This window comes from Pan paniscus, chromosome 14 (assembly GCF_029289425.2).
Source record: "Pan paniscus chromosome 14, NHGRI_mPanPan1-v2.0_pri, whole genome shotgun sequence".
Taxonomy (NCBI): domain Eukaryota; kingdom Metazoa; phylum Chordata; class Mammalia; order Primates; family Hominidae; genus Pan; species Pan paniscus.
In genome coordinates, this window is record NC_073263.2 from 38,093,508 (window position 1) to 38,117,682 (window position 24,175).

The 24,175-nt window shown below is 36.6% G+C and overlaps 1 long non-coding RNA gene across 1 annotated transcript in view; it reads left to right on the forward strand.

Annotated features, from left to right (window-relative positions):
- The first annotated feature begins 2,325 nt into the window (after positions 1–2,325).
- LOC130540761 (uncharacterized) overlaps positions 2,326–24,175 on the forward strand; it is a 31,262-nt gene continuing 9,412 nt past the window's right edge. Inside the window, exons 1-3 of the long non-coding RNA XR_008954752.2 lie at positions 2,326–2,397; positions 11,280–11,324; positions 12,157–12,262. This is a non-coding gene — a long non-coding RNA (uncharacterized LOC130540761). The remainder of the gene's footprint in view (positions 2,398–11,279; positions 11,325–12,156; positions 12,263–24,175) is intronic.

The following is a 24,175-nucleotide window of genomic DNA, read 5'->3' on the forward strand; positions in this document are numbered from 1 at the left end:
TATTTTAGAAAGGATTTGATCCAGTTATTTGGACCAGCATATGAAAATAAATATTTACTATTTAACATTCCTATGCCTTTGATTTTTGTTTTTTGGCTACAGAAGCCTCCAAAACTTATGAGAATACAATTGTGTCAATTGTTTTAAAAAGTTTGAGTAAAAGAGTCTGAGATAACTACATATGTCAATCAATTTTTACAATGAAAAATACAAAATAGAATTAAAGTTATTTGTTATTAGTGTTTCAAATAAACAATATAATCATTCTGCAATCACCTAGAGATTTAGATATCACGCATGCTACACAATTAAAGAATGGCAGCATAAAGAGACTGTTACCCAATGGAGCCAGTGTTCAAGAATATTTAGTGATGGTTTATTGTGCTTGAATGATGGACCTCAAGTGAAATCTCTTTTATGTATATATAGTTAATATTTCATCTTATTTATTTATAAATCACTTTGTTTCAAAATTGAGCTAGCTACATTAAATACTCATAATTCAAGATAAGATGTAATTCAAAATGAATAGATGGGATAATTTCCAAGTAAGATCTCAAGAGGCTGAATCCTCTCCCTGCAAGTGAGGATGATCATTCTCTGTCCACCACTCAATGCCTATGATAGTGCCTGGAACAGAGGCAGTACTCAAAATTATCTGCTGAATGAACAGATGTGACTCGAATGCCCATTTTAAATTCCTCCTCTCCTAGACTTTTATTGAAATAGTCACCAGAACAACAAGAATAGAAAGACTTTTAATTTGTTTAATTTTTTTAGTGTAGATAAAGTCTTGCTCTGTTTTCCAGGCTGGAGTACAGTAGCTTGATCACAGCTCACGGCTCAGGGCAGCCTTGACCTCCCAGGCAAAAGCGATCTTCCTGCCTCAGCCTCCTGATTAACCGGGACTACAGGCATGTGCCACCACACCTGGCTAATTTTTTTTTTTTTTTGTAGAGACAGGGTCTCACAGTCCAGGCTGATCTGAAATTCCTGGGCCCAAGTGATCTTTCTGATCTCCCAAAGCGCTAAGATTACAAGAGTAAGTCACCACACTTGGCCTAAGACTTTTTGTTTATTTTGTCAGAGTTAAATCAATCTGGAAGAGAGTAGTGTTTACTACAAAGTAGTATATTTCTGCTAAATATAGTACTGGTGGGGCTGGAGGAAAAAAAATAACTAATTAAAAAGCTGACCTGACCATGTGGGAAGGAGTAACCTATTTGAGAAGTAAAGCTAGACCATCATCCTCCAATTCAGAATGGCTTGGGCTGAAACCGGCAGCTGGCTGGTGGGACAATCAGAAGCATGTCTGATTCCCATTATCTTCCTCTGGGAAGAATGCCAAGTACCAAAGACGACATCTATGGAAAAAACATAGAATCACTTTTAATGGGCTCACAACACAACACAAATGGCCGTGCCAGGAACAGAATAGCTGCCATACTAAATAGGGAGTTGAAACTCCAGCTTTTCCATTTCTCAAGCAGTATGTCATTGAACTGGCAGAGGAAAACTAGAGTAAATCTTAAGTTTTTCATCGTCCTTTATTTAGAAGAAGATGGTTAAATAATAATGTACACAATCTTGGAGAACAACCGTCTCATTTTTTAATATTAAGCAAGCATTGAATTTTGTGGTAAATTCAAGCAAACTGTACATGATAATCATAGTGATGATAATGATAGGCCCAAAGAAAACATCAAGTTTATTTTCTTCTGGAAAACAAGGTTTCCTGAGGCTTTCAATCAACCACACTGTGGTCTGGAGATAGACTACAGTGTGCATCTGAAGTACCTGGAATGGGTGTGATAGGGAAACAGATTCTGTTCATGTCTGTCTACCATGCGGGAGCCAGTGAAGCCTCCTCACTCTGCCCCACGTGGAGATCTCTGGGGCATGTCCCTAAGAGCATCTCCCAGCCACCCTTTTCAGGGCTGGTGCCTGTGCTTGCCATTGGGATACACATGGGCAAGCCAGAGGCTCCAGCTCTGCCCAATTGTGTCCGGCCTCTTCCACGGAACACCAGGAACCCCACTATCCAGCTCTTCACCTGAAACAACAAAGAACACGTCACAGTAAACAGATCAGGGCCATACCCTCCCTGTTGTGCAGTAAGTAGCTGGCTCTTACCTGCAAATGTCATCTATTGGCCTGTAGGTTGAACCCAATACAAAACCTGCTGCATAGGTCTGTAGAAGCAGAGCCAAAACAGCCTGCCCACTACAGCCATCTCCAGATGAGAAGGAACCAGTGTGAGAATTCTGTCTGAATATTGTGACATCACCAAAGGCTCACAGTAGCTCTCTAGCAATGGTACCTAGCAGAAAAGGAGGCACAGAGATGCAGATGGAGAATTCAGAGCATGGATTGCAGGCAAGTTCAGTGCAATTCAAGGTAAGATTGCAAATCAACACACAAACAGAAAAAAACTTCTAAAGCAATCCAGGAAATAAGGATAGAGGAAAACATTTTAAAACAAAATCAATCAAAGCCACTGGAACTGAAAAACTGAAGGGATTTCAAAACAGAATCGAAAGCATATTTCTTAGTAGCATAGACCAGGCAGAAGAAAGAATTTCAGAGCTTGAAGATCAGTCTTTCAAACTAAACCAGTCAGATAAAAATAAAGAAAAAAGAATTAGAATAGATGAATAAAGCCTCTGAGAAATATGGGATTTGAAAAGCAACCAAGCCTATGAATTATTAGTATGCCTGGGAAATAAGAAGAGATAGTAAACAACCTGGTAAACATTATATTTGAGGACAAAATTCAAGAAAATTGCCCTAATCTTGATAGAGAGTTAGACATGCACATACAAGAAATTCAGAGACCACCTTACTGATACTATACAAAACAAACATCACCAAGGGATATAGTCACCAGAATGTCAATGCTAAAGAAAAAAATCTTAAATGCAGCTAAAGAAAAAGGTCAGATCACATAAAAAAGGAACCCCAACAGGCTAAGAAAAACTACTCTGCAGAAACCCTACACGCTAGAAGAGAGTAGGGGCCTATTTTCAGCATCTCAAAGAAAAGGAACTCTGACCAAGAATTTCACACCCTGTCATACTAAGCTTCATACATGAAGGAGAAATACAATATTTTTCAGCCAAGGAATTGCTAAGGGAATTCATTACCAGTAAACCAGCCTCACAAGAGATCCTTAGAAGAGTTATGAATATGGAGATGAAAAACAATACCTGTTACCAGGAAACCACACCTAAGTACACAGCCCACAGACCATTTAAAGCAACTGCACAATACAGACTGCAAAACATCCAACAAAAAACTTCATGATAGGATCAAAACTTCACATATCAATATTAACCCTGAATGTGAACAGTCTAAATGCCTTATTTAAAAGGCATAGGGTGGCAAGTTAAATTAAAAAATAAAAAGACCCATCCATCTCCAATTTTTAAGAGATCCATGTCACATGTAATGACATCCATAGACTCAAGGTAAAGGTTGGATGAAGATCTATCATACAAACAGAACATAAAGGAGTGAGGGTAGCTATTCTTATGTCAGATAGAATAGACTTTAAACCAACAACAGTAAAAAAAGAACAAAGAACGACACTACATAATGATAAAGGGTTCAATCCTACAAGATGACCTAACTATCCTAAATATATAAGCACCCAACATTGAAGCAACCAGATACACAAAACAAATACTTCTACAACTACAAAAAGATGTAGACATTCACACAATAATAGTTGGGGATTTCAATACCCCACTGACAGTGTTAGATTACTGAGGCAGAAAACTAACAAAGGGATTCTGCACTTAAATTGGATACTTGACCAAATGGACCTAATAGATATCTACAGAACACTCTACCCGTCAACCACATAATATACATTCTTCTCATCTGCACACAAAACATACTGTAAGATTGACCACATACTTGGCCATGAAGCAAGTCTCAATAAATTTAAAGAAATCAAAATCATACCAACCATACTTTTGAACCACAGTGGAAAAAAAAATACAAATCAAGATCAGGCACGGTGACTCATGCCTGTAATCCCAACACTTTGGGAGGCCAAGGTGAGCGGATCACTTAAGGTCAGGAGTTTGAGACCAGCCTGGCCAACACAGTGAAACCCTGTCTCTACCAAAAAATACAAAAATTAGCCAGGCATAATGGCACATGCCTGGAGTGCCAGCCACTCCGGAGGCTGAGGTGGGAGAATCCATTGAACCTGGGAGGCGGAGGTTGCAGTGAGCTGAGATCACATCACTGCACTCTAGCCAGCCTCAACAACAGAGTGGAACCCTGTCTCAAAAAAAAAAAAAAAAAAAATACTAATCAATACCAAGAAGATCTCTGAAGAACACACAATTACATGGCAATTAAACACTTGTTTCTGAATGACTTTGGTGTAAACAATAAAATTAAGACAGCAACTTTAAAAGTCTTTGAAATTAATGAAAACAGAGACACAACATACCAAAATCTCTGGTATACAGCTAAAGCAGTTTTAAGAGGAAAGTTTATAGTGCTAAATGCCTATGTCAAGCCATTAGAAAGATCTCAAATTAACAATCCAACATCACACCTAGAAGAACTAGAAAAACAAAAAAGTAACCCCAAAGCTAGAAGAAGGAAAGAAATAACCAAATCAGAGCATAACTGAACAAAACTATAAGCAAAAAAATCATACAAAGAATTAGCAAAGCCAACAGCTGGTAGTTTGAAAGAATAAACAAGATTGATAGACTGCTAGCTAGATTAACAAAGAAAAAGAGAAAATCCAAATAAGTGCGCTCAGGAATGACAAACAATATTACAGCTGATCCCACAGAAATACAAAAACACTAAGAGGCAATTATGAAGACCCCTGTGCACACGAACTAGAAAATTTAGAGGAAATGGATAAATTTCCAGAAACACACAACCTCCCAAAACTTAGTCAGAAAGAAATCAAAGCCCTGAACACATCAATATTAAATTTCATAATTTAATCCATAACAAAAAATGTACCAATCAAAAAAAGTCCTGGATCAGATGGATTCACAGCTGAATTCTGTGAGACATACAAAGAAGAGATGGTCACTGTGGTACTAAAACGGTTCCAAAATATATAGGAGGAGAGACTCTCCCTAACTCATTCTACAAAGACGTCATCATTGTGATAGCAAAATCTGGCAAAGACACTATGAAAAAAATGAAACTACAGGCCAATATCCCTAATGACCAAAGATGCAAAAATCCTCAACAAAATATTAACAAACCAAATCCAGCAGCATATCAAAAAGTTTATTCACAACAATCAAGTAGGCTTTGTTCCTGGGATGAAGGGCTGGTTCAACATAAATAAATCAATAAATGTGATTCATGACATCAACAGAATTAAAAACAAAACCACCTGATAATCTCAAAAGCTGCTGAAAAAGCTTTTGATAAAGTCCAACATGCTTTCATAATAAAAACCTTCAACACAATAAGCAAGGAAGGAACACACCCCAAAATAATGAGTTATCTATGACCAATACCCAGCTGACATCATACTGAACAGGAAAAAGCTGGAAGCATTCCACTTAAGAACTAGAACAAGACAATGATGCCCATTCTCACCATTCCTATATAATGTAGTACTGGAAGTCCTAGCCAAAGCAATCAGGCAAGAGAAAGAAATAAGAAATAAAAGGCATCCAAATAGGAAAAGGAGAAGTCAAATTATCACTCTTCACTGATGATATGATTCTATACCTACAAAATCCTAAAGACTCCAACAAAAGGCTCCTAGAATGGATAAACAATTTCAGTAAAGTTTCAGGATACAAAATCAATGTACAATAATCAGTAGTATTTTGACATGCCAATAACATTCGATCTGAGAGCCAAATCAGGAATTCAATCCCATTTAAAATAGAAAAAAATAACTAGGAATACATCTAAGGAGATGAAAGGAATACACCAAGGAGATGAAAGATCTCTGTATGGTGAACTACAAAACTGCTGAAGAAATCACAGATGATAAAAAAAAAAAATGGAAAAAAACTCATGTTCATACATCGGAAGAATCAATATTGTTAAAATTGCCATATTGCCCAAAGCAGTCTACGGATTCAATGCTATTCCTATCAAACTGCCAATGACATTTTTCACATAATTTTAAAATACTGTTCCAAAATTTATATGAAACCAAAAAAAGGCCTGAATAACAAAAACACGTCTACGTAAAAGAACAAAGCTACAGGCATCACACTACCCAACTTCAAACTACACTACAAAGATACAGTAACCAATATAGCATGGTACTGGTACAAAAACAGACAACATAGACCAATGGAACAAATTAGAGAACTCAGAAATAAAGCCGAACACCTAAAACCATCTGATCTTTGACAAAGTCAACAATAAGAAGCAATGGGGAAAGGACTCCCTATTTAATAAATTGTGTTAGAAAAGCTGACTAGATCTATGCAGAAATTAACTCAAGATGGATTAAAGACTTAAATGTAATACCCAAAACTATAAAAATCATAGAAAAAAGCTAGTAAATGTCATTCTGGACATCAGACTTGGCAAAGAATTTATGACAAAGTTCCCAAAAGCAATTGCAACAATAACAAAAATTGACTAGTGGGACCTAGTTAAACTAAAGAGCTTCTGCACAGCAAAAAAAAAAAAAAATTATCAACAGATTAAACAGACATCCTACAGAATGGGAGAAGATATTTGCAAACTGTGCATTCAACAAAGGTCTAACATAGAGAATCTAAAAGGAACTTAAACAATTCATCAAGAACAAACAAGTAATCCCCTTAAAAAACAGGCAAAGAGCATGATCAAAAATTTCCCAAAAGGAAATATGCATGTGTCCAAAAACTACATGAAAAAATGCTCAAGTTCACTGATCATCAGAGAAATGCAAATCAAAAGCTCAAAGAGATACCATCTCACACCAGTCAGAAAGGCTATTATTAAAATGTCAGAAAATAACAGATGTCGGCAAGGTTTTGGAGAAAAGGGAATGCTTATATACTGTTGGTGGAGATATAAATTACTTCAACCACTGTGAAAAGTAGTGTGGAGATTTCTCAAAAAAAAAAAAAAAAGCCTTGAAACAGAGCTACCATTTGACCCAGCAATCCCAATTCTGGGTATAGAGCCAAAAGGAAAATAAATTGTTCTACCAAAAAGACATGGATGTGTACGTTCATCACAGCACTATTTTTAATAGCAAAGACATGGAACCAACCAAGATGCCCACCAGTGGTGGACTGTATAAAGAAAATGTGATACATATACACCATGGAGTACTATGCAGCCATAGAAAGAATGAAATCATGTTCTTTACAGTAACATGGATGCAGCTGGAGGTCATTATCCTAAGCAAATTAGCACAGGAATGGAAAACCAAATATCACATATTCTGACTTGTAAGTGGGAGCTAAAAATTCAGTACACAGGATATAAAGGTGGGAACAATAGACGCTAAGGGACTACGAGATGGGGAAGGGCGAGGTGGTGGCAAGGGTTGAAAAGCTTCCTATTGGGTACCATGCTCACTACCTGTGTGACAGGATCATTTGTACACCAAACCTCACTAATATGTAATTACCAATGTAACAAACCTGGACATCTACCCCCAGAACTAAAATAAAAGGTGAAAAAAAAGATAGATATCTGAATAGGCTAGATCTTTACTTCATAAATATATTTTTTTAATTCTCAAAAAAATCCATCTAGTAGAACTTCCATGAGAATGCTAATAACCACATTATAGAATATTTTTCTTTTAATTCAGCACAAATGAAGACATGGTAGTGTACTACAGAACAATCTCCAATATAATAAAAATTTTATCAAAACCAAGATAACACTTGATGGTGAAAAATTGCAACTATTTTTAAAGTCAGAAACATTAGGTATGTATTTCTTTTACCAGTCTTATTAAATGTATATTATCAAGACATTATAATCGATGCAATAATAATAAATAATCCAGGCCAATAAATAGCAGAAAAAGTGGTAAAATTATCATAATTTTCACATTATGTTATTGTCTACTAAGGAAAACTAAGAAAACCAACAAAAACGTGATTAAAACTCAAAAGTGAATTCAGAAAAATGTCCGATTTCCAAACTTCACAGTGTCCTATGTACCGATAATAATGTTTGAAAACAGTGAGTAAAAATACTTTTTTCATAGTAACAACAAAAGTTATAAATAGATTACAATAAATTTATAAAGAAATGCGCAGAATCCAGACAAAGTAAACTACAAAAAGTTTATTGTGGCATATAAAAAAGACTAGCAAATGAAGACGCATACTATAACACTGGAGTAGAACTTAATGGTGTAAACATTCTCATCCTGTGTAATTAATATGGCCTAAGTGTAATATAATTATGATAAAAATAGCTGAAAAATGTCTTGTGAATACAAAAATGTTACTGAAGCTTGTTTAATTGAAAAAAATGAGGCTAAATCCTTCAAAATAAATGTAAAGGAGAGTACACTTCCAATTATTAAGATGCATTAAAGTGCTTCAATAAGTAAAATAAGATAGCCCAAACTGATTGGAAGAAGTTCAAAGGCTAGAAATAAAAGAAAAACTCCAAAGAACAAAGGTATAAATAGAATCTACATATTTATATTTTACATAAAAGAAGTCTGGAGGCGGATAGTTTAAGGCTGGCAAGACAGCTCCAAGTTCATCGATAACTGAAGCTTTCCACCTGGATATTTTTGGTATATAGTTCCATCCTAAGTGTGGCTTCTACCCTCTGGGTTATGTTTTAGTCCAATACATTTGCTGGAACCCATCCATCACTTCCACACTGCAGGGCAGAAGGAAAAGTAAAGCCAAAGGAGTAAAGAAGGAATTCCTCTTCAATGAATGAGTTCCCTTTAATCAGCCTTCCCCTGTGGCCCACTTGGTAATCTTGATGGCATTTCATTGGCCAGAACCTAGACATGTGACCACATCTTGCCATAAGGAAGGCAGGAAATCATAGTTTCATTTTACGTTATTTGCCTAGCTAAAAATTAACACTCATATTTCTAAGAAGGAAACAGGGAATCAATGTTGGACTAGATAATGCTAGCATCTGACAAATGATAGGAAATTGGTCTATAATAAAGGTGGCATTTTATATTAACAGAGAAATGATGGCTTTTTTCAAAAATAATTCTGAGAAATTAGATAACTATCTAGAAAAATGTTAAGTTTACTCTTTCCCTATAGTATTCAGAATTTTAAATTATGTATTATTTAAATTTCTATAATTTTAACTTTTTTCTGATTCAAAATAAAATATATCATTGAATGCAATTTAGGAAACATAAAGCAGTATACCAAGCATATCTATAATGTTATTACCAGAGATTACAATGATTAATGTTTTGAACTTTTCTTTGTATATAAACATCTGTATAGATTTATATAAATGGATATAATGTGTATATAATATATATGTATATTTAATAAATGTATATAACATATGGGTTCATGCACAAACATATGTATATATATAAACACACACACACACATACTCAGATCGTATTGTATGATTCAGGGTGGTGTTGCTGAAAACATTGGAAACCGATCCTAACACATAAAAAAGTCATGCATCACTGAAAGATGAGGATATCTTCCAATAAATGTGTGGTTAGGGGATTTTTTTGTTGTGTGAACATTATAGAGTATGTTTACACAGATCTAGAAGGTATAGCCCACTACACACTTAGGCTATATGAGCCAATGCTCCCAGGCTATAAACTTGTATAGCATGTTACTGTACTGAATGCTATAGATAATTGGAACAGTATGGTAAGCATTTGTGTATCTAAATATATCTAAAATTAAAACGCTACAGTGAAAATATGGTATTATAATAGGACTACCATCATTGATCAAATATTGTCATGCAGTTCATGACTGCATTAAAAAGTAGCTCAGTAAAAAATAGAAAAACCTACAGAAGCAAAAGGAAAACATCAAGGACATATTATAGTCAAAAGTTAGGTTACTACAAACCATCAAATCCTACTTAGGTTTTACAGAAGAATCAGAAACATGCCTCTATGCCTTCCAGAGATATAATCAGTGATGTAATCTACAGAATCCGTAAGATATAAACAAACTCTTTCCTATTACAAGAATGGAAAGAAACTTAAACCTTAGGTCCTAATGCATAACAAGCCATGCAATATAATGCACAGGAATTTCAACAACAAAAACAAGGCTGTTTCTTATCTCTCAGTGTAAACCCATATAATCTTGGCAATGTGTAGTTCAATAAAAGCTGTTCGACAGGAAGCCAGAACAATTTTGTCCACCTCTGTAGCAGTCTGTTGTTCTGAACAATCCAATGAGAAAATTGAGAGTCACTATAGGAATGGTTTTCAAAATGTGTTCTAGTGGAGGATCTTGGCTTCCAGGCAGAAAGCAATCAACTTTTAATTCTTAGAGGGCTGCATGAAGTTTGCTTGAAAACAATTTTTAATTAAAAACAATAGTAAGTCTTTAAAATTTAATTTTAGTGTAATTGGTGGTCTGCTTTTTCTTTAGTCTTCCATAAATACTAATTCTCTTAGTTGAGCTTTTGGTATTAATTAAGGACATATTAAGCACCGACCACTAGAAAAACTGGCTCAAATAAAACTATTCAAATTGCTGGCTAAGCATAGAATGCATGCTTAAAGAGCCAGAAAAGCTGGGTATAGCATTGACATTCTCTTGCAAAGGTTGCAGCCTTACAAAGGCACACATCTCATTAGAAAGTCACCCACACAAAGTTTGGGATGGGAGAGCATCCAGAGGCAAAGCCAGGATTGTCCTCCAATATTGTTGTGGTCCGCACTAATATTCAGACAGAAAGATTATCAGCGCTCATAGTGTAATATTATGACCCCCAAAGGGCCGTATTCCATGGAAGAAGCTTTGTATGTATTTGAGTGTATTCTCAGGGGCCTACTAGATATCAGGAAATGTATTAACTGGCCTTATCATTTCAAACAATTAAATGAAGGTAGAATAAAGAAGTGTTATTATGATAGTTGTAAGATCATAGTTAGAGAAGTCAAGAGTTTCAGAACCACCTAGACAACCATTCACTCAAGAACAATGCAGGTCCAGATGACAAAACAACTAAATTTTTATTATTTGCTGAACAGCAGCCCCACATACCAATGCTGAGATTTGAAGAGCTAAGCTGCTAGGATGCACCCTGGGAAAAGGCTTGTGCAATGCAGTCCTAGAAAAACTAAAACCAAAGCTGGACAAATGATCTTCTTTGTCTATTCACAGCTCAAATCCTATAAAAGACTATACCCAAGAGTACCAGAAAAACAGGTAAGTGGATGTGTTTAGTTAGTATAGATATATTAATAATTCTCCTTATAAAATTTTATTCTTAGAGAATATAGTCAATCAGCCCATGTTCTGACATCTAGATCTCTTCTTGGTGAAATTAGGCAGGTAGGAAGACAAAAGGGGTTAAGTGAGGAGAAAGGTGTATAGAATTCCTTTCCTAGAAACCAATATTCCCTGGGATGTTGTTTGTATATGGTTAACTAGGAACACAGCTATTCCACTCAAGTAAGATCAATGGAATATAGTACTAGAGAAGTCCCACTGAAAACTTTCTGTCACTTTCTCTTTCTGTCTATATATCTTCTTGGGACTAGTAAGATACAGACATACACACATCTCCAACAGTTATGAATGACTCCTAATTATTTCCCCTGAAAGATTATCCAAAGGGTCAAGGAACAACATTCTTTTATTCCCTTTCTTTTTCTGTTGAATTCCATCTTCCTAAGAACTAAGGGGCATGTGGAGGTCAAAGCTTTAGAAAGAAAGTGGTATGTCAGCAGTTCCTGAAGAGGGCTCACGAGAGCTGTCCAATACTAGCAGAGTTGAAACCAGACCTCACCATGGCTCTTGGGTCCTGAGACCCGATAGCACTTACAGAGCTTTGGTTTTCTCCTTTGTAAAATAGGAAGGGTGTTGACTTTACGTCTATGATTTGTTACATCTCTTCAGCCAAAGTGATTCAACTGAGCCACATTCTCTATCAGACCCTTTTCCCATGACCCACGTACTTATGCAGTGCTCAGAGAAAGCCTGAGCCCCACAACAAACAAAACCGCAGTATGTTCTTTCTTTTCCATTGCTGGTCAAGAATATTTCCAATAAAGTGGAGATGGTGCATGAATAACAGGAGGTGACGTTCTGCAGTTCTGGAGGCTGGAATTCCTAGACCAGAGTGTCAGCACAGTCAACTTCTGGTGAGGGTCCTCTTTTGGGTTGCAGACTTCCAATTTCTCTTTGATTCCTCATGTAACAGAGAATGCTGAGTTGTTTCTATTCTAATTGTAATGTTACAGTACTGCGTTCTTTTATAACATTCAGCTAAGTTCACAAAACATAATTTTATAATGACCGTTAAATCAGAGTTGAACCCATATGCTACAGCACCAGCAACATGATACAGAGAAAAAGTTTCACCTTTCTTTAATAAGGTATCAGTACAAATGCTCTCCAGTTATTAAGTATATTTCTATCCTACAGAGAATTTAAAATCCCCCCAAAATTTTTCACCCTGAAAAATTAAAAATGTGTTCAAAAATAGATTTTTTTTTCTGTCACTGGAACACTTGAAGCTCCTTTAGAGTATTTCAACCCCAAGTTTTTAGTGTAACTATCCCATTTTCCAAAGCTAACAAAAGTCAGTCATCATTTTTATAAATCGTTGCTCCATCAACACGAAGTTCAGTTCTAAATGGGAGAATTTTAAATTTTATTATATTAGGGTAACCTTTTTCACAGCATCAATATAATGTAGTAATAAACTGTTTTCTTACTATGTCAGTGAGAACAGGTTTGAGAATCCAACAGATTTCTATTGGTACAAGGAAAACTAATCTCCTATCAAAGGATCAGTCAATTAAATGTCCTTGCAAGGGAGTCTTCTGACCATGCATTAGGGTTGCATTAGGCTGCACCATATCATCGTGAGACAGTCATCATGCCTATTTTAATTCTTCTCCTTGAGGATTTCCACTCAACTTCTTGTGCCTAACATGTGTGATTCTAAATTGAACCAATGGTTATAAGTTGTTTATTTCAAGTAGCATTTATAGATTTGGCAAAAACACTGAACTTAGTAGGTTGCTAATTAATTAAAGCTAATTGCTCTTACCCCTTAACTGTTTAGGTGATTGTAAATTAATTTCCTTTAATTGTTGCTAATCCACTATTTGGATAATTGTCTATACATATGTTCAAAGTGTTTCCTATTTTATAGCATAGGAGCTGAATTTCCTACATTCGAGCTACTACTCTTTACTTGATCTTAGCCAAAAGGCTTAGAGATGATCTCTCCAAACCACTCTTGTCAGAATCTGCCTGGGTGAGCCTTTTTGATATATATCTCCTCGGCTCCTTCTCTCCTCTAGACACCAACCGTTTATTCTTAAGGCCTGGGCCCAAAGCTCTCATCTGTTCTGTATTTTGTTATTTAATATCCACAAGGCTTCATTGCTAAATATTCTACTTGTTCCCTACCATCAAGTTGTTGTTGTCATTGTTGTTATTGTTGTTTGAGATGGAGTCTCATTGTGTCGCCCAGGCTGGAGTGCTGTGGCATGATCTCCGCTCACTGCAACCTCCGCCTCCAGGATTCAAGCAATCCTCCCACCTCAGCCTCCTGAGTAGTTGGGATTACAGGCATGCACCGCCACAGCTGGCTTTTTTTTTTTTTTTTTTTTTTTTTTGTATTTTTACTAGAGACAGGGTTTCACTATGTTGGACAGGCTGATCTCAAACTCCTGACCTCAAGTTGTCCGCCTGCCTCAGCCTCCCAAAGTGCTGGGGTTACAAAGGTGAGCCACCGCACCTGGGCCCCTGCCATCTTCTTTACCTTCTTTTTACTCTCTCAATGTATAGTTTTCTCCTTTCTAATTGTTCCTAATAGGAATGTTTCATAATCTACAAATAGTGATTCTGTTATGGTTTGGATATTTGACGTCTTCGTACCTCATGTTGAAATTTGATCCCCAGTGTTGGAGGTGAGGCCTACGTGGAGGTGTTTGGGTCATGGAAGTGGATCCCTCATGAATGGGAGTGAGTTCTCGATGTATTAGTTCCCTCCAGAGCTGGTAGTTAAAAAGGAGCTTGGCACCTCCCATCTCTCTTGCTTCCTGTCATGCCATGGAAGCAGCCTGGGGCTTTCATCAAATGCCCAATCTTCTAGCCAGCAGAATCGTAAGCCAAATAGACCTCTGACCTTTATAAATTACCCAGCTGCAGGTATTCCTTTATAGCAACACTAAATGGACTAAGACAAATACTCAGCATTAAAAAAAAGTGATATGTCAGTAAATCCAAACATAATATCATATCATGGGTAAAGCCTTACTACAAAATGCAATGATAATATAGAATAATCAAGGGCCAGCATGCATGGTTTACACAATAAGTGCTGTCAAAGAAAAAAAGCTGTGCATGGTGCATGCCTGAAGTCCCAGCTACTCCAGAGGCAGAGGTAGGAGGATGACTTGAGCCCAAGAGTTCTAGGCTGCAGGGAGTTATGATGGTGCTACTGCACTTCAGCCTGGGTGACAGAGAGAGACCCTGTCTCTAAAAAACAAACAAACAAAAAATTTTCCAAAGAAAAAGAAAGAGAAGAGATACATGTTGGGAGGTTAAATGTCATTAACATTATTTTCTTCATGGCCTTTGCAGCAACATGGATGGAACTGAGGCCGTAATCCTAAGCGAATTAACACATGAAAAGAAAATAAAATACCAGATGTTCTCACTTGTAAGTGGGAGATAAACACTGAGTATACATGGTGTGTTAGTCAGGGTTCTCTAGAGGGACAGAACTAATAAGAGATAGATAGAGAGAGAGAGAGAGAGAGAGAGGGAGATAGTAGATAGATGATAGATAGATGATAGATAGATAGATAGATAGATAGATAGATAGATAGATAGATAGATAGATGATAGATAGATAGATAAAAGGGGTTTATTAAGTATTAACTTACACAAAAATGAGGTCCTACAATCTACTGTCTGCAAGCTGAGGAGCAAGGAGAGTCAGTCCGAGTCTCAAAACTGAAGAACTTGGAGTCCGATGTTGGAGGGCAGGAAGTATCCAGCACAGGAGAAAGATGTAGGCCGGGAGGCTAGGCAAGTCTCGCCTTTCAGGTTTTTCTGCCTCCTTTATATTCTTGGAGAGCTGATTAGATTGTGCCCACCAGAGTAGGGGTGGGTCTGCCTTCCCCAGCCCACTGACTCAAATGTTAATCTCCTTTGGCAACACCCTCACAGACACACCCAGGATCAATACTTTGTATCCTTTAATCCTATCAGGTTGACACTCAGTATTAACCATCACACATGGACACAAAGAAGGGAACAATAGACACTGGGGTCTATTTGAGGTAGAGACTGAGAGGAGGGTGAGGATTGAAAACCACCTATTGGGTATTATGCCGATTTCCTGGATGACACAATTATTTGTACACCAAACCCCTGAGACATGCAATTTACCCCTGTACCAATACCGCACAGGTACCCCTTGATCCTAAAGTAAAACTTGGAATGAAAAAACTAATAATAATAAATGTTTTTACAAGTGAAAAAAATCCATCATTCTTTGTAGAAAAATGCCAATTTTCATTTTTTAAAACTTCTATAAACTAAACTTAAAGCAGACATACATGCACATTAATTTATGCATTATGTCATAACAATATTGCTGATTTAGTTCTCTTTTTCATCTTTAACTTAACATGTGAACTGATTTTAAATATACAAAGATGAAATATTATTAACTATCAATAATCTGATTTACAGAGGATTCATGACAGATTAACCTAAAACTCATTAAATAAAAGAGAACTATAATGTATTTTTCCCCAGGAAAGCAATAGTACTTAATAGAAATATGTCCAAAGTATTTCATACATTCATGAGCCAAATGCGCATGGAGGGAAGCTGATAGAGAGATCTATAAGGAACCAGAGACTTGTCTTTTAAAAAACTGTAGATCTGAGAATAACAATCAGATAAAATATAACTTAAAGGTTCCAAGAAGCCCTGATTTTATATCTTAATGAGATGATTGTAAGCCAGATATTTTTTAAACTTCTCAAAGATTTTCAAATTGCTGCCTGTGGAATATGTTATTATATTAAAATCTAGGAAACATTCCAACTACTTTAACAACATTTTTAAATAAATAAAAGATTTGGAAATTGTATTACCCATGTTATTTACAATTATATGCGAATAAAGGAAAAGAATCTTGTTGATTTCTACATACCTTCTGTATATCTATACAAATTTGAAAGAGAACAGCAAAATCCCACACCTAATGGGCCTCTCTCCTTATTTAGAAGAAATAATTACAAATTTCTCTTCCATCAATATAGAACTTCCATGAAATGTTCTAGCAGTTGGGCTGCCCCACAAGGTAACTTCCACAAATCGTTTGCATCAAATCTGACTTTAGCAGCTTCCTTAGGCAAATTCAGCTGGTATATTTTATCAGGTAAAATGTATAATGTGTGCCTATATGTATATTCCACGTCTATCCACATTTATCTCCTCTATATCACTTTAGTTTTGCAGTGTGAGAATGTGATAACATTTCCATATTAATCTTCACTTAAATAGAGTTTCTTTGGGCTTTTGCTGTATAAACCAATGTTCTTACTGCCTTTGTGTTTGGCAGTTATAAATATTTCATAAAGCATAATATAGCTCGGCTGCTTTTTATTTTACAGGAGTAGCAGTTAGGACTGTTAGTTCAGCATATGTCATTAACATTTTCATATCTTGGAACTGGAACCCATTTATTAAGTATAAAGGCCCACATAGCTTGGAGAAGAATAAAGACAACTGAGTTCACCATATCTGTAGCTTTAAATATTGAAGGCATAGTGCCATCTGGCGGGAGAAAGAAATTCAGAGGAGAGATATGAAGCACAGATCACAGGACACTGGGGAAAAGACAAGCTCAGATACACAAAGCAGAGATAAGGTGTCCCTCCTTTATTATAATTTTTTTCAATTTTTATTTTAGAATCAGGGGGTGCATGTGCAGGTTTGTTGCAAAGGTATATTGACTGTTGCTGAGGTTTGGAGTACAAATGAATGTGTCACCCAGGCTGTGAGCATAGTACCCAACGTTAGTTTATCAACTCTTGCCCAACCCCCCTTCCGCCCTCTTCTTATATTTCCAGGTGTCTCTTGTTTCCATCTTTATGTCTATATGTGCCCAATGTTTAGCCCTCAAATTTCAGTTGTGAATAAGGACACAGTGCTCAGCGGAGAGTTAAGGGCTTGCTGCAGGACTGTAGCAAGCCAGGCGCTCACTAAGGTATCTCAGATAGGAGAAATGGTCAGATCCTCTCAATCTACATGTCTTGTTTCATTCATTCACTTTTCGTTCATTCTTTCATCTCTCTGTTCATTTAACATCTATCTGCTGAGCACCATTCTAAGTGCTGAGGATACAGCTATGAATAAAGCAGACAATATCCTTGGCATCATGAAGTGTACATTCTGGTGGAAGGACATAGACTATAAACCAATGTATCAAGTGACGTGTTAAATGCTCTGGAGAAATAATTAAGCAGAGTATGACACTTGAGGGTTGTCTCTGGGAAGGGTAGAGAAGAGGTGCTATCTCCTGTAAAGTGGCCAGGGAAGACCGCTCTAATTTTGTGACATTCAAGCAGCTAACTGGGTCAAATGTAAGAGCAAACCATGAAGATACCTGAGAGAAGAGCATCTCAAGCAGGAAGAAGAAAAAAACGCCAAGGCTCTGAGAAAAGTGCCTGGATTTTCAAGGAACAGGTGACTATGGTAGGGTAGAGTGAGTGAGGGGAAGGCTCAGATTAGGAGAGGTTGGAGGAGGGGGCAGGACAGATTATGTCCGGCTGTTGGCACATTGTTTACCCATCCCAGAGACAATGCCTCCAAGCATGCATGTGTAGACCCCACAGAAGAGAGTGCTTACTACTTTCAACTGAAAGAGGGCAAGAGAAATTCACCTCATTTATACATTAAGTAAATATTCATGAGTGCCTATTATTTGCTATTCTTTGTGCAGAATGCTGAAAACATGTGGATAAATATGATGTTCTCAATTATGTCAGCCTAATGGGGGAGATAAGTAAAATAACAACTAGAATAAACTACCGCAAATACCATATAAATATTATGGGCTATATATTTATGGGGCCATAACATAATAACTTTAGGTAAAATTCATGACAGTCTTCTGAAAAAATATGAGATTAAGATGTATCTTAATGACTGAGGTGTGCCGGGCACAGTGGCTCATGCCTGTAATCCCAGCACTATGGGAGGCAGAGGCGGGAGGATTGCTGGAGGTCAGGAGTTTGAGACCAGCCTGGCCATAATGGTGAAACCCTGTCTCTACTAATACAAAAATTAGCAGGGCGTGGTGGTGTGCACCTGTAATCCCCTCTACTCGGGAGGCTGAGGCACAAGAATCACTTGAACCTGGGTGGCGGTGGTTGCAGTGAGCTGAGATTGCACCACTGCACTCTAGCCTGGGTGACAGAGCAAGACTTTGTCTTAAAAAACAAAAAAAAACAGACTGAGGTGTATCTTAAAGACAGAAAGAAAAAAGAAAAATACCATTCTGACAAGAGGGAACATCATATTCAATGATGTTAACATTTCTGATATGTTTGATAGCATGCCAGCTACTGTTCAGTGTGCTTCAATAGATTAACTTATTTCATCTTCACAACAACCTTATAACCATTACTAGTTTCATTTTATATATGAAGAAACTGAGGCTCAGAGATATTAAGGAATTAACCCAAGTGTATTGAATTCTTGTCATGGAACTGGGATTTGCACACTGGCAGCTTGGATTCAGAGTTTCTGTTATAACCCATATGTAATTTTACCTTAGTAACAGACTCTGAGATACAACAGATGACATGTTTCTAAGAAAGGCAAGAAGTGTACTTAAATAAAGAAAAAACATGAAATAGTAGAGAGAGTGGGGATCGAAACAAGCAAAGATAGACAAATGACAAACTTGTAAAACTATTTTCTACAAATATCCAGTGATCTTGGGAGTTCTTCTGTCCTACTTTAATATAGTACTCAAATTCCCATGGTGATTTGTATGGGGCCATGCCCATACTACAATTAGAAGGTACCTAGTTGCATCCTTTCAAGAGGCCAGTAGAGAGAGAGGGCTGGAGGTGCTGCTCTTAGTTCCCCCGCCTATATGACAGGGAAGAGATCCAGAGCTGCCTGCATGCTACGGCAGGAGCCAAGAAAGAGGTAACAGTGGCCTTCGATTGAGACAAGGTGGAGTCCAGGCAAGAAAGTTATGGAAGTCAGGACCAACATAAGGGGCTAAGAATGGGACGAAAGATACCAGTGATGGATGCAGTTCCCAAGGACATGTGAGTCCTAGTAGAGCGGCAGCACGTGCTGTCAGAACAGAGACCAACAGAAAAGCCCATGTGAGAGATACATCTCAGGAGTAAGAGAAATGATGACACAGACACTTCACAGCAGCTACCACAGTGCTTCCCAACGTTTTTTCCTTCCCCAGAAAGGAGAAAGGAAAGCCGTTTAGAAGAGAGTCCTGAGTTATTAACAAAGTATGTAAAAAATGGTTTTAAGTAGAAAAAGATGTATTTAATGTAAGTGACCAGATGGCCTTTTCTGCCATCTGTGCAAATTTAACTCATGAGAATGTTAAATTTCTGAGTTAAACACTTGAGTTGCTGTGTAAATTTTAGGTTGACTTCTCATCTATGGTATCTTCTCATAAGAAGCAATAGAAAGAAAACTGTTGTATAGTATCACCGAGAATGGGTAGTACTCAAATAAATATTTTATAATAAAATCATACATTGAGAGTAGTGTGTGTGTGTGTGTGTGTGTGTGAGTGTGTGTGTGTTTGGTAAAACTTCAGCAAGGTAATATGTTATTGTGCTTTCATATAAATTCTATTTAGAACCAATACATCATTTAATTTATTTTAGTTTCGTTTGAACAAGTTGTCAAACTTGAATCTGATTTTTTAAACCACACTGCCATTTACTGGAAAAACACAAAATGATTAAGAACCTGTAGTCGTGGGTGCAGCGCACCAGCATGGCACTTGTATACATATGTAACTAACCTGCACAATGTGCACATGTACCCTAAAACTTAAAGTATAATAAAAAAAAAAAAAAAAAAAGAAAAAAAAAAAAAAAAGAACCTGTAGTCTAGAACCAAATTCTGTGTGTCCTCCATTTTGGAATCCTCCAAAAATCCTAGCACCTCCATTTTTCTATATATGTGACTTTGGTGAAGTTAATTTCTCTTTGTTTCAGTTTCCTCATTTGTAAAACAGAAATAATAATACCTACCGCATGCAGTTCTTAAATGGATTCGATATATTAATATTATAAAAGGGCTTGCAGTAGTGCCTGGTATATATTGAACTACATTAAGTTGTAGCTATTGTTAATATATCTTTAAGGATGTCTTACTCAAGAGATCTTTTTAAAACATAAACAGACTAGGGTCTTGAATAACAAGTATAATTACCAGTGATCAATATTACCCAGTTAAATTAGCTCTATGGAACAACAGTGATATATCAATATTAAATTTATAAGCCTCTAAACATGATTTACTATTCTTCTTTATTTTTATCTTGCTGCTTTTCCAATGCCTGGAATAGCTGAGATGTCATATTGCTTCCTTATTCTGATATTTACAGAAACAATCCCCAGTAAAGAATGTATTAATACATTACCCAATCTTTAAATGTATTTTATATCTCTGATATTTACACTGACGATTTGCTTTTCAAGTTTTCATCTTACAAGCTTTCTCAATCCGAATGCAATACAAGATTAAAAGAGAAATCGTTGAGAATACAATTTCTTTTTTTTTAAATAAAGAAAAGAGGTTTAATTGACTCACAGTTCCACATGGCTGGGGAGGCCTCAGGAAACTTACAATCATAATGGAAGGCACTTCTTCACAGGGCAGCAGGAGAGAGAATGAGAGTTGAGCAAAAAGGAAAGCCCTTTATAAAACCATCAGATCTCATGAGAACTCACCCACTATCACAAGAATAGTAGGGGAAAACCACCCTCATGATTTAATTATCTCCACCTGGTCTGGCCCTTGACATGTGGGGATTATTACAATTGAAGGTGGGATTTGGATGGGGACACAGAGCCAAACCAGATAATATATTTTTAGTTATACAAAAGTTTTGAATGAGAATGAAAATGGCTTATTTGTGTTTCCTTGGCTTTAACCACGTGCTGATTGTACTTCAGGAAGAGTCTCTAAAATTGTAAAAAAGAAACTTCAAAAACAGGCTCAAATGGTTTCTACTCTGCCAAAATTGCTGGGCTTTAGATTATCCAAAATGAAACTTGCATTTCTGGCCATGGATGATTTGACTGAGGATTCATGCCTTCATTGCCTAAGGCAATTACGGATGGATTTGGTACTAGAGAAGACATCCACTTCCACCTAGTCTGTTTGAAACCCCATGCAATAGGAGGGCCTCTTGTGAACAAATCAAATCCTCTTTTTAAGGAAATAAAAATTATCGATGAAAATGGAGATACGTCTCCTTTGGTCTGGCCATTATGCAAAATAAAACTCAGTAAACTTATCACCTGTTCAAGGTAGCACTTATTTGCTCCCTTGTAGCTGTCAGATAGCTGCACAAAATTTAAAAAATATATTTTACTGAGGTTTTCTAGTTTTTCCCAGTGTGAAGAAATGGCCTGTAACAAGCTAGTCTTAACACTACCAGCAATGGACATTCTATCATAGGTGTTTGTTTTTTAAGTAAAAAAAAAAAAAAAAGTAAAATGATACAAAATTGAAATCCAGCTTTGTCATCTGTTAAGTTTGAAAATTTTTTGTGGATTTCTTAGTAAATCCTCCAGTTTATTTGTTTAATCAGGATAAAATTACAACATTTTACATATCATATTTTATTATGTCTTGATTCTTTATTATAACATATATTCACATTTTATACTTATTTACTGTATTCATCTTTTCTTTAAGGCCCTTTGAAATTTCATATTTTTTTATTTTTTATTTTTTTGAGATGAGGGCTTGCTATGTTGCCCAAGGCTGATCTCAAACTCCCGGCGTCAAACACTCCTCTTGCCTCAGCTCTTGAGTAGCTGAGACTAGAGGAGTGCACCACCATGCCTGGCTCCATACAAATATTATAGCTGTCAATTTTTTTGAAAATATCTTTGCAGCTTTACTTGGAATCACTTGAATGTACACACTGATTAAAATAGAGGTGATTTTCTGAGAATACAATTTCTAAATAGAAAATGGGAGGATTATGAATAATTTTAGTATATTATCACATTCATAAAGAGTATCACTGACTAATATAATTATCTTAGAGCTGATTTATGACTAGGTCCATCCATTGATAGAACTCAGGATAAAAGAAACATATTTTGAATAGTTTTTGCTTGTTGAACTATGGGCTTATTTGTTCCTTGTGCTGTCCATGCATTTATATGGCACATCATGTAAAGAACATGGCATCTGGAGTCAAGCAGCCTAGAAGTGAGTTCCAGCTCTGACCACTGGTTATGATGTTGTAAGGGGAAAAAAAAATCACCTCCTGTGGCTATCTTTTCATCTAAAAGTTACAGTAAAATTTCACACTACTTAATAGTTAAGACTGTGGTTTTAGAGTTAGAAAAACTTGAGTTTTAATTCCAGCTGTGTTTCATCCCAGCTGTGTGACAGTGGCCAAATACTCAACCTGTCAATGCTTTAATTTCTCCATTTGTAAAGTGAGAATAATACATAATAACTATATAATAACAATTTTAAATGACAGGATAACAGTGAGACTTGAATGCAACACTGCATATGAAATTCTTAGCACATTATTACGCAGACTAAAAAATTTTAAAAAGTTAACTCTTTTTTTGGATTACATTGTGGCCTAAGGGATAGCGCTGCATGCTATGGCCACTCAAATGCTAATTTAGCATTGGTGTGATTACAACAGCATTCCCACAATATCACATATGTACACAAAACATATACTTCATATTCACCAAACATCAAGATCAAGAGGTAAAGCTAAAAAGTATATTTACAAGAAATACAGTGGCTCATTAATTCTTAACTTAGGGAATGTCCTAGTTCATTACTTAAAAATAAAAATAAAAGCACACAAGCAAGTTTACAAGGATTTTAAGTAGGGCAACCTCCACGTCAATTTCTCTTAAAGTAAGGTGGGTGGGGGCAGCTGCCCACACATCTACAGTATAGAAAGCCTATTTGCTTTAACAACAGAGGCTTTCCCCTAACACTCTCTACTCAGAGAAGCCCCTCTACCAGTCATCATAGAAGACCAGCCATTTAGAAATTAAGACCTTAGAAAATGATTTGTCAATCTTATCTTAATATTCATATAGTATTCATCTTCCATTTCTCAGTCTCAATTAACCTTCATTATTCATAGCCTTGCTTAACTACTTAATATTCTCAAGACCACATGTACTTTGGACATTTCCCCCCTCTACCTAGAACATTGTCCCCTCTTCACTACCCACCACCACACGCCCATCTGACTCATGACCTCCTATATATAATCAAACTTTTCCTTTAAATTTCACCTCTTCCTGCTTGCTTTCCTTGGTTCCCACAGGGGAAATTAAGAACTTAATCATCTGTCTTTAATGCTACCTATGTAGCTCAGCTATATTTCTTCTTGAATTTTGTTTTGTGTTTCGGCATGTCTTTGTTCCCTCACCAGACTATAAACTAGGGGATAAGGGGCTCCTGCCTATTCATTTTTGTATTTATGTTTGTTTGCTTGTCTATTTTTTCTTTGAAGTATGTGAACTACTTACTTTATCAACATTATTAAAGTTGAATTTTCTCCTGCATGCATTTTAATACACAGCCACGTGTGGCATAATGACGTTTTGGTCAAAGAAGAACCATGGGCCGGGCACGGTGGCTCACGCCTGTAATCCCAACATTTTGGGAAGCTGAGGCAGGCAGATCACGAGGTCAGGAGATTGAGAACATCCTGGCCAAAATGGTGAAACCCCGTATCTACTAAAAATACAAAAATTGGCTGGGCGTGGTGGTGCACACCTGTTGTCCCAGCTACT